The sequence below is a fragment of the Oryzias latipes genome, chromosome 16 (assembly GCF_002234675.1).
Source record: "Oryzias latipes chromosome 16, ASM223467v1".
In the NCBI taxonomy this organism is placed as follows: domain Eukaryota; kingdom Metazoa; phylum Chordata; class Actinopteri; order Beloniformes; family Adrianichthyidae; genus Oryzias; species Oryzias latipes.
Window position 1 is genome coordinate 29,869,977 of NC_019874.2, and position 10,584 is coordinate 29,880,560.

Sequence of the window (10,584 nt, forward strand, 5' to 3'; positions counted from 1 at the left end):
TGGTGAGATCACTTATTTCTTGAGACTTATGCTGAAGAAAAGATGTCAAGGATTTGAGTATGGTGAGAATAGTCATGATTGGACATGAGCAAACCAAGGTAGTTGGACCGTGGGTAGACAAAGCTAAAAAGGTATCAGATGACATACTCTGTATTTCTGAAACAGAGGGAGATGAACGTAGGAAGAAGGGTACACGTGGAGCTGCTGCATAGAGGGCTAAAAGGAAAAACACAAGAGGTGATTTATGAATATGGAACAAGAAGACATGCAGTTCCTCGCAAATGATTAAGGATATCCATGAGTCATCATGCACACTGGGACATAAACATGCTTTGCATCCAAGAAATACTTCTTCAGTTTTGGAGCTTTTGTGGAAAGGTTGATGGTGTCTGATCAGACCATTAAAAGTGACCAATCAGAGCAGCCAAAGCCTCCCTGGTTTCAGCTTTTGGCAGAAGTATGCAAACCGAACTGCTACAGACTTAAACTAAGTATTGCATTATCATCCTCTAAAATACATTTATGATTCAGTTTACCATCTGCAGAAGTTGCTGTGAGTGTAACATGCTTTAAATAGTTGGAGGCTTTTGCCCAAAAAAGGATAACAACTCCTGAGGGAGTCAGCTTTCAGAAATGCATGCTAAGCTAAAACAGAAAAAGTCCACCTTTATTTTTTTTACTAACTGCAATCCATGCCTCAAACAACTAAAGGGCCTTCTGCAGGGTTTAGAGATCAGACCTGGGATTGCTGCCCTGACAGGGAAAACCTGCTGCTCATGCGTTCTCCATCAGAGCAGCTCAATGAGCAGCCAAAAGCAGGCTGGTGGTAAACAGTGGAAGTGAGTAAATAAAGGAGCCGGCAGGAGCTACTGCTGCGCGCTGACACCTCCAGATAAACAAACTGATGAAGCAAAGTCGGATAGATATTCACAGGGATTGTGTTTCACATATCAGTAAATGTGATGAAGCTCCCAGAACAGAATGTGTCTAATAAAGTGGCAATTTATCATAAAGTGAAACAGACCTGATCTTTTTCCTTGCTTTTTTTTTCCTTCCCTCTTCTGTCTGATAGCTGTTTTCCTAACCACAGAAAGGAATCTAAAATCAGTTTAAGCGGATTTTTTTTTTTTTAGTATTGCACTGCCGTGACATGAAAATAAACCAAGCTTGAAATGCATTGACTGCATCGCCACATTTTGATTTAGATTATCACAGATGTGGCTCTTTGGTGAGTGACTTTACAATCTGTATGCAAAAGGATGTGTTTTCACTTTCTCTTGTCCGATAAATAAATAAGCCTGAGCGCCGTCAGCTCTTGTTTGTGAGATGAGGGCTGAGGGGGGATTGCTGCAACTATCTTTACGACTTTTCTGTCTTTGCAGGATACACCGGGAGCTCATATATTCGGCTTTTGGTGACACGTTCCTCAGATGAAACAGGAATGAACCCCAAAGCCCCGGCTGAGTTGAAACATTATCTATGGTGAGCGTGATAAAGGCAGAGACTCAGTCAGGTCTACCAGCGCTGTCACATTTCTCAGGTTATATGTTGAGAGATAGAGCAGAAGAGTGTGTGTTAGTGCTGCTGCAGATAAGGCTCCGGTAAAAGTGCTGCGTTCATCACCTTACAGGAGGCGAGAAGAACAGGGTTTCCTGCTGTTGCTTTTGCTGCAGATCCTAATAAAAAAAGATCTTCTTGACTTTTTAAATTTCACCTTGACTTTAGCAGAAACTTCTTTAAGCTGTTGTATTGTTTATACGTTTTACTCTTTTTTTAGTGCTCGTCTGTCTATGTGAAAAATATTAGTGCATAGTCACAATTTTCAGTATTTTCGCACAGACCCACTCCGATCATCTTTTGATCTATAGGGTTCCTGGTGGTTATTTAATCAAGATTATGCTGTTTTTAGCCAAAACCATAAAACATGTGCCGTTTTCTAGTACATAGTTTCTGCAGAGTGGCAGGAGTTTATTAGAAATGTACCTGTGGGTAGTGGACTGGACTGTTGGTGCCCAATAACCCCGCCCCCTTCCCCGTTGATGAGATCTTTAGAGTTTACATGCTGTCCCGCTAGCTTACAGCCCCTCACATCCCCAAACCTAACGTTAGCGGTGCAACAAAAACGGCGAGCAATGTTGGAGCCACGCAGCCGTACAGTTTAGATCCAGGTTCCAGCTCAGACGAGGAAAACAAAGACGAACGTGGGTCTATTTGTCTGTAAGTGGATGCATGGGAATGGAGCAGAGCAGGGAGCTTGCAGCCCCGCCCAGCGTATTTTTTACATCACAAATACGATCTTATTTTTTTCAAACTGCATTTATTTTGTCTGCTTCTCATTCACAGCGATTTAAAAACAAAGAAATACTCAGAAATGCAATTTTGAGCTTGTTTGTATATATGTCCATCATCAGAAACATTCAGCAAGAACATGTTAAAAACACCAAAAGCAGCATTTCCATCAGAGTGGGTCTCTAACCTACGAAACTGGACTTGCACTGCAGCATATGGACCTGGCAAAGCCATTATTTCCAATGTGAGGAGGCCTTTGAATGCATCATATTTGATTCAAGTTATTAGGATTTTCTGGCTCCTCCATTTCTTTCCTGTCCCACTGCTTCACTGGACTGTTGCACACAGCTCCAAACATTAGCGGACTCTTCCAAGGTAAAGAGTCTGCGCATCTGTTTGGTTCAAATCAAAAGCTTTTCATGCATAAATAGTAGTCTATTTCCACCTGTACAACATCACCACACTAGTAGCATTTTACGTGATTCACAAGCATGACTTCATGTCTCTGAAGGGAAGCACACGCTGCAGCACGATTACACGGAAAGGCAAGTTAATGAGCAGTACTCTGCTCTTCGTCTGCACTTTCAGGGAGTCTTTGTCTCATGACAGTTGATAAATCGTCAGAAAGCAACAGGAGGATGCAGCAGGTACTGGGAGGACAAGTGTTTCCATTTGAGCTCCACTACTATTCCCTGGTTGTCGCTTATCATTTGCTCCGTCCAAAATATTCTGCATGGGTCAGAACATTCAAAATCCCAGTTCTGCACTTACAAATCCCTTTAAGACGGATCTGTTTTGAATATTAAAACACTGTCATTGCCTCATATTTCTCTACAGCTTTTTCCTCACCTGCACGCTAAGCTGGCGATATCTCCATCTCCACCTGTCAGCAGAAAAGAGCGGCTAAAAGCCGGTTTGGCCTGAACAAACCCCAGAGGACCTAAACTACCTTCTCGTGTTTTGAACTTGTAGCTCAGGAAGTCCTAAACTTTATAGCTTCTTCCTTTGGATCTAGACCTACGCTAAGAACATCTACACCTATCAATACTTAAGGCAGATGTAGTTTGAAATTAGCTTTAAACTAGTTTTAAATGAAATCCCTTTGATTTATTTTTTTTAAAGAACTTCACAGCTTTTCCCCTTTCCTGTAGGAAGTAGCTTCATTTTTTTGGTTTTTGTTTGTTTTTGCTTCCTCACACCACAGAACTGCTAAATCATTTTTCAGTCATGTCACTCGCCCCCCAAAGCAGTTTGGAGTCTGTCGCTCACAGCCAGACAACAAGCGGCAACTTTGAGCTTCACTTTGAGTAGCAAGTTGTGACTCACTGGGTCGAACAGCCTTCTAGAGGCTGGCTCTTCATGACGTCTCTGAGCTGTGGGCTGGAAGCTCTAGCTTTACAGATTTACTGTTCTTCGGCGATGGAACAATAATTCGAAGGTCTGACACCCACTTTCAGAGGGTTGGACTGAAGAGACCCACATCAGTGCCCCCACCAAGGTCCACAGCCTCTCTGATCACTGCCAACAGTAGAGGTTGGTGGTCCCAAAAGCCCAAAAACTCTTAAGCTTTGTGATCAAACTACTGTCAGATGAAGAACTCAACTTTGTTCACATTTACAAAGTTAAAAATAAAATGGCGGCACATCAGCAACCAAAAATCTAAGACAAAAAAGGATCTGAGTCGTCTGTATTAACTAAATACAGACATTCGTTTACATTTTTTTCTTTCCATGACATCCTGTAAGGTGGCCGTACGAGCCTCAAGGGAACTGCGAGACACACCGGGGCCCCCGTTAAGCTGTAGCCGTTCCTCTCTACGACCCACCATGAACCTAGACATCAACCCCCATATAAGTGCCCGTGATGAAGACTTAAATGTAAACAAGTTGCTAAAAACAACGTTTTGTGATAAAGGATTTATCATATGAGAGCAGGTTAGAATAAAAACGTACTGGTCCAATTCCTTTTTGAAGACGCTGCCACTTTAACTACAGGTTGGATCACAAACATATTTGGAAATGATGTGACATGGTACTGAAGAATGCGTCACCTTATGCCAAGTATAAAATATATTACATTTGATGTAGGCCTGCACAATAAATCACAAATTTATCGTTATGGCGATATCAAGCTGTGCAATACTCCTATCGCTAAAGTCGCCGAAAATTGCCATAAATGGTCACGTTAAATGTGCTAAAACAAACTTATGGCAGCTTGAAGTATTTAACGAATCAAATAAATCCATTTGACCAATCGGATGGACGCCTTCACGTCGTTGACCAATCGTAAGGAGCCCTTTTATGTTAGCCGAATATGTAGACGAGGGTCATTTGGAGAATAATTTAAGACACGTTAACTCTTTTTTAAATGAAACGGTTGCAGTGAAATGGAAATTATATATTTAGTTGTTTTGCTATTTGTTTTTTTTTTTCGTTTTCCTCAGATCGTGGAGCCCTAATTTGTTGTGAATGTGTAGACATGTACTATAAGAAGTAATAAACACATTATTTAATATTTTTGTAAAATTCATATTCACATAGTTCTTACATCCAAAAAAATGTTTTCCTTTAGTTAAGATAATTTCACACAGCTTTGAATTTAACAGCCACAGTTCTATATGTTCTGAATGAAACCCCACATATTAAATATTCTCCTCAATTAGGAAGTAAAGTAAAAAATTTCATACACGTTTAATACGTTTCAAAGAAAAAAGATCTTTAGTATAATCTAAAATAAAAACCAAGTCAATTCTTGTGGGGACTTTGGTTGGGCAGAAATCTCCTCTCAGTGACAGTAAAAATAAAAAAAACTCACATAAAGCTCGCCCCAAAGCCTGTTAGAACGTCTCAGTTACTCATGATGTCAAATTAGCATTTTCTTTTTGTCACTTTATTCAAAGTTCTGTGTGTTTCTGTTTCCATGAGTTCAGATTTGGCCTTTCGGGGATTTGGCTTTGTTGAATCTGTCTGCTGAAAGTTAACAAGACAATATGATAATTCCAGCTCCCAGCGCAGCACAGACTCCGAGCTGCGCCTCCGATATTGTTGTGCGACCGGAAAATAAAAAATGAAAAACAAAAGAACGAAAATAAGGGGCAGATTTATGGCAGCCCCCCTAGGTTTTCACGTTTTTGCAGTCGTTCCTGATCAAATGGAACGGTGGAAGGACAGACATTAAATAAATAAGGGTGGAAGTGTAGCTGCTTCTCACCCTGAGCTTGTTCTGCTACCAAGGGGATATTTAACATGAAGACATTATTTATTATATTATTAAAGCAGCTCATTTTTAAATTCTGGCATGATATTAATTAAACTGTAACTGGAAAAAAAGCGTTTTTCTTTCTTCCTTTGTGATTGTTGTGGGGCAGCCAACTCTGGGCTCCGTCTACGGGCGTGTAATTCTTCAGACCTGGTCTTTGTAGATTGGGCCATCTTCTGCTCCGCTTACAGGAGTTCAGGGATCTAATGATGGAAAAGAAAGCATGCTGATCCATCACAAAATGCAGGGCTGTGCGTAACCTTGATAGCAGCTGCTGGTGGCCCAGCAGGGTTTGGAGAGCAGGACGCTCTGATGGAGGGGGTTTCCATTAATCTTGTGGTGCAGTGGCAGTGGTGGGATTTATTGAGCTTTGGGTGTCATCCTGTGACAAGGTGCACATTCTTTCTGTGCATTACAGGCGTCGATGAAACTCTTTGGAGGCTCTCAGTAAATAACCTTGAGTTTATGTCTTTTATTTAATTTATGGCAGAGGCCTTGTGGGAATAAATATAAAAGAATATACAAGTAGAATTCCCAGTGAAGCAAAATCATAGGTGGGGTAAATGCATTTAACGGATTTCATAGACACTAATGTAAAAATAAAGTGATGTTCGGGCATAAAGTGATGGCAGAAAACCGCACTGACAAAAGTTTTGACATCATTTTGTCACACTTAAAGACCTTTTGTGATGAAATTGGCATTTTTTTGGTGTTTTTAACGCATTCTTGTGAAATTTTACTCATAATGGAGAACATACATAACGAGAACTATGCTCAAAATTTTATTTTCTGAATATTTCTTCTCTTAAATTAAAGCTGGACGATTCGCCAAAAAAGGAAATCTGATTTTTTTTTATACCAAATTCACTTTTTGATTTAAATTGACCCCCTGCTTTTATGTTCTTTAACAAAAATTACAAATGAAGGAATATATTTAACAAAAACATTTCACAAATAGCTGTAAAAATGTTTGTATATCGAAGCAGCAGAGGATTTGTGAGCTACCGCTAGCTTGAGCATCTCACACAGACAATTACTAGAAGGTACTTGGCAGAGCAGTTTTAGCAGCAACAGCATTTGGTTTGATGCTCCAAGTTTGAAATCACAAACACAGAGAACAAAATCTTTAAAAAAAAAATAAAATAAACAAAACTACCAACTAATTTATTCCATAATTTTACAAAGAAAAACCATAGGTGTTATTTTAAAAACGTATATTATATCAAATGCAAACAGAGAGGAAGTCACAACATAATCCAAGCATCAGATTAAAAACAACTCTTATTTTTCTTCTAAGTAAAAGCTCGCCAGTCATGTTAGGTTGGGGTGTGAGAGCTGTAAGCTAGTGGGAGAGCATGTAAACAGAGAACTGTCAGCTATGCGTGACAGTATGTGTGAATTTCTGATAAACTTCTGCCGCCGTGCAGAAACTATCTCCTAGAAAAAGTCATGTTATTTGATTTGGGCTGAAATCATAATTGCTTTCTGGGAATAGATCAAAAGATGATCGGGGTGGGTCTTCGATCCATTTTCCCAACACAAATCTATGCAATCTAAATAAAATGCATCTACAGAAAAACATACTTTTACAACAAAAGACAGGATTCTCAGTCACTCTGGATAAATAAAAGAGCAGAAAATGGGGCTTTTCTGGGGGGAAACAAAGGTGCAGCACAGGCCAGACTCTGGTATTCATTTTCTGCTGCTTCTCTTCTCTCAGCTGGAAAATACAGCAAACATATTTTCAGCGGGGTTACAAAGGCTCTCTTTGTTGACCAGCCAAGAGAGTTTAGGAGCAGATCATAAAGACACTATAAGCACCAGGAGCGAATATATGAATGCTGGTGTCGGCCGCCAGACGCTTAATCACGTCTGAACATTCAGTGCTGGAAAAAAAAAAAGAATGAAGAAGTACTGCTGGGGGAAAATTGATCTCTTATACTCTGGATTTGTGCTTGTTGTTGCAAAAATACCCCCCGGGTTTTGTTCTGCAAAGCCATTTTCACAGTGTGAATAATGGGCCGCTCGATTCCTGAAACTGAATCTGCGTCCAAAATTCATTTAGAAGCAACGTAACACCCTCTGACCCACTGAGATCTTGTAGTGTCTTCAACACTACCTCCTGTTAATTTATAATACGACATGGGTCTTGAAATGGGTTTAAGAGCAAATTACATCTTTACTCCACTATATAATGTTAAGAAAATAAGGCATTAAATACCTGGCAGGTTTTACTGAAGACCTTTCTTCCAGGAGGCATAAGGATAACTAGACCTCTGGGAGAAACTCATGCAGACAGATACCATCCTAACAGGTCAGAGTTCAGGATCCATCGCTTACAGAAACACACAAATGCTGGAAGTGCTCTTTGTCACTGCCCTCTTCTTCTCACAGACATCATTGCACACTCAGAGGTGATGCCAGACGTGTTTAAAAAGGTTTTAGAGGGAAACTTACAGTTCTTTTCTGAGACGCCAATGCAGTCAGATCCACTTTGGTCCAAGTGCTTGGAAGTTAAGAGCGGCCGGCTGATCTTCTGTCCTCTTGGTGTGTAAAGCTAGTCTGATAAAGAAACAAAGGGGGAACACATGCTGAGCTGCTGGAGGAATCACGGCATGACTTCTAGTTGCAGATGCAACACCATCCCTTTTTCTGTGTCAGGTATAAACGGACCTGAACTCATTCTGAGTTACTTTAGTCCATCAAACAAAACCAAAGTCTTTGCAATTCCTCTACCACCATTTTCTTCTGGTTGCAGTGCCGCTGCTTTGGTCGGGCAATATCAAAATAAAAGGCCTTGGACCTTTCCTTTATTGTCTTCGCTCTCGTTTCTGCCGTCGTGGCACGCACCTGCGGAGGTACGGCTACACTAGTTTAACAGAATGTTGACATTTGGCTTCAATAACAGAAACACCTAAAATGCAAATAATTAGATTAGTTAAGAAAGTAACAGCACTTGTGAGTGAGAAGAGGTGAGAAAAAAAAGAATAAAAAGTCATAAATATTGTGAAGAGAAAAGTTTAGGAAATAGAAAATACGTTATATGTATAAATTACTGACAATATGACTACATATCTAAAAAACTGGCAGAGGCAAAAAAAAGATTTAAAAAAGCCTTTTATTTATATTAACATTCATCTGTGTATTTATCTATAAATGAATCCATTATAATATGTTTGTATTTATCTTAAAAACTCAGTACAATAAAGATGAATAAATCACACTTCGTTATAAATTCTATTTTCAAGTAAATAAAACATTTTTTTTAAGTAAATAAAACAAATACAATGCATTTTGTAGCACTAGGCTAGCTAAACAAAGTTAGGTTAAGTCATCTTACAGTTTGTTTTAACACTAAATTACTTCAACTAAACTAATTAATAAAGTAATAAAATGTTTTTTTTTAAATAATAAAATAATATATTTAAATAAATCCACAGCCCTGAATCAATTTAGCTTTTTAAAATTACAATCTCTCGGGCGTTAGCATTAGCAACAACTAGCATTGAGTCAAAAGCCATTACTTAACACTATTCTGATTTTAAATGATTAAAGGTCATTTTGTGTACATAAAATACAAAAATGAATAATTTTCCAAAAAATCATTTAATGATTTAAATGCGCATTTACGAACCTCTAGTTTGAAAAATAGGACCCACACAAAGCCGGACGCGGTTTCTTCTTGCTTTGTCTTCGTCGAACCCGCGGTCCAACCGCTGATTAGCGCCCTCCCGTGTCCACCTTCCGAATTGCATCACAGCAACTGAAAAAGCAAATTGATCGATTTTCCTAAGCTATTTAATTACTGTTAAGTAAATTTATTTTAATACCCGAAGAGGCAGAACATATTTTAACATGATAAATGCCGTACATATTGTTTTTTTTACATGTATTTGAGAGACAATATGGTATAACATTTAATAATTAATAACAATATGGTATAACATTGTTTTTTTTAAGAAAAATGGAGGAATTACTATAGAATTGTTGCTATTTCGTCCGTTTAAATTTTAAAAAGGCAATGTAATAAAAAAAAACAGAAATCAGAGACTAATGACAGAGCCAGAGACCTTTATGTCTGAGAAAAACAAATATTTACCAATGCAAGTTAAAATTTCTATACCGAGCCAACAATAGCATCAGTCTGATGGCTGGTCGCTCTGTGAAAAACAGGACAAGACACACTTATCAGGAACACAAATATGAAATTGAAAACTAATAAGCCAAGCAGGAAATATGGCTCATTAATTTAACTAAATCATGAATCAAAATAAATATTTTAAAGTAACCGTTAAAAGCTGAAAATCGATGTTTTTGTCTCTCTGCTTTCAGCAATTACAATTTGGGCATCTAGTCTGTTGAAACAGACATATGTAAAGAGAAAAAGTCATTGATCTTCTAAACCTGCTTGTTACGGGGTCATGGGGACGCCTGAACCTACCCGACTACTACAGCATAAGACAAAGGACAGTCCTCATCACAGAGAATCAAAGCATCATCTGGATTCCAACTAAACTCAGACGCATTCGTAAAACCATGACAGACATCTCCTCAGAGCGCAACAGTTACTCATCTTTCTGGACAGAGTCAGGAAAACAGGAAACATGTCAATAATTACCACATACCTACAGACAGGACTACACGTCAGACCTATGTAGATCATGACTCACTGTGTCACCTAGTGTTGCTATGGCAACCGCCAACGGATGGGAATAGAAGTGTCAAATGTTTTTCTCCATCTGCAGATTTTTATATAAAAAGATGGGGGGGGGGGGGGTGACATCCGATGTGGTATCCTGTTGTTTTTTCTTTTTAGATTCTGTCCCTCACGGTTTATTTGATGGACATTACAGACCAAACAGAAAAATGTTCATTATCTGTGGGAAAAAAAACTCTATACAATGTGCACCAGTAACCAAACTATTACATTCTGGTAACAACTGTTATTCCAGCACCTCTTTCTTAGTGCGTTTCATCTTATTTCCTGAAATTATGCTTGACAGTTTACCAGCCCACTTAATATGACAAGTGGAACAG

General features: G+C 38.9%; 1 protein-coding gene across 1 annotated transcript in view; it reads right to left on the minus strand.

The window, feature by feature from the left end:
• The window catches only part of LOC110016721 (ubiquitin-conjugating enzyme E2 E2), a 138,203-nt gene extending 127,981 nt beyond the window's left edge, over positions 1-10,222 (minus strand). The window contains exons 1-3 of the mRNA XM_023964624.1: positions 10,173-10,222; positions 9,182-9,310; positions 8,005-8,109 (exon numbers count right to left, since the gene is read on the minus strand). The gene's annotated coding sequence lies outside the window, so the exon portion shown is untranslated. The remainder of the gene's footprint in view (positions 1-8,004; positions 8,110-9,181; positions 9,311-10,172) is intronic.
• Between the last annotated feature and the right edge of the window lie 362 nt (positions 10,223-10,584).